The following is a 1,417-nucleotide window of genomic DNA, read 5'->3' as shown; positions in this document are numbered from 1 at the left end:
TTCAAAGGACATGAATCTCATCATCCATGTCCCACAAAACACAGAAGGGTTATCTACGAGCTCTATCTCAAGGCTGTGATAGCCAAAGTTTCTATGTCTTAGTAATATAAATGTTGCTGGGAACTTCGCTCCCCCCAAGCTTGCGTATTTCTTTCGCTCGGTTGAAGCGTAAATGTAAACTCATTAGTGCTTTGACCTATCTTCATCTAGTAATTAATCTTCACTCCTTCTGATGTTCCTCTAACAGTTATCTGTGTATTTATCAAATAAATAAACTAGTGGAAATGACTAAAACTGATTCGGGTTCAGTTGTGCGGGATCTCGCAAATTAAGGGATAGGTGAGAATGTGGAGAGTCGAGAAATTAAGGTGAAGTAAATACTTAAACCATTTAAATAAAATTGTGGTTTATTAACCAAACCTACACTTATGAACTGGCAAGTGGTAGATCAGGTATGGTCCAAACCGGGCGGCGAAACCAAGAGCGGGTGATCGACCTGTTAGGGTACTCGGGCGGTGAAACCAAGGTAACAGGAGCAGCGATGGGTCCTCCTTGGAGATGATGCGGTAACGTGATGATAGCGTCGTCGGATACCGTAAAGTGGCAAGGCAAAGGGGTGTCGTTGGTGACCATAAGGGTTTGACGGTGGATCGTTTGAAAGGCTGACTGAGGAAGCATGCAGTGAGCTCAAGACTGATTTTCTTCGGGGCAAAATTGCGATAATAAGGACTGTGGATGTTGTTCCTTACTCCTTGTCCTGGGACCGCAGGGCCGTGTGGTAGCGGGCTACTTGTAACTTTGTTACACAGTAAAGGACAGTGCTCCATACTAGTAGTGGCGCACAGTAGGAGCAAATCACGTGAAGCTGATCAAAAGTATGCAATGTTCATAAAATGGACCAAATTCTGTTACTCACCGGTTTTTGGGATCGCTGATTACGAATCCAAACAGCAGCTATCTGCAGCTTGCTTTTAGTACGTAATAGGAAAATGCCTAATCATTATCTTAAAATAAATATCTCGGCGTAAATCATACGAAGATCTTTACAAAGAACGCGTTGTATAGTGCTCGTGAAACATTGTTTCCCTTTAAAAATTTGTTAAAGTTTTTAACGCGAAACTAAAAGTGAAGAATCTAGGAAATTCAACAGTCGAATCAAATTATTTTCAAATTTTTTTAAATTTGTCTGCTATATCATCAGAGATTGTACCTTACCAACAGTAGATCAAACCTACAAACCATGAAGGCAGAAAAATCTACACAATATCGATCAACTTATCAATCTTCAATTACAGAAAATGCTTCACATCTTAAAAAGACTAGATGGAAAATAATATTTTTAAATTAAAATTAGAATTATTTCTTGAAAACAAGATCCTACTTCATCTTCACTCCAATGGAGTGAAGATGGAGTAGG

The sequence above is a fragment of the Belonocnema kinseyi genome, chromosome 4 (genome assembly GCF_010883055.1).
Source record: "Belonocnema kinseyi isolate 2016_QV_RU_SX_M_011 chromosome 4, B_treatae_v1, whole genome shotgun sequence".
NCBI lineage: Eukaryota > Metazoa > Arthropoda > Insecta > Hymenoptera > Cynipidae > Belonocnema > Belonocnema kinseyi.
The sequence above is the reverse complement of the archived record's forward strand: the minus strand, read 5'-3'. Positions refer to the sequence as shown.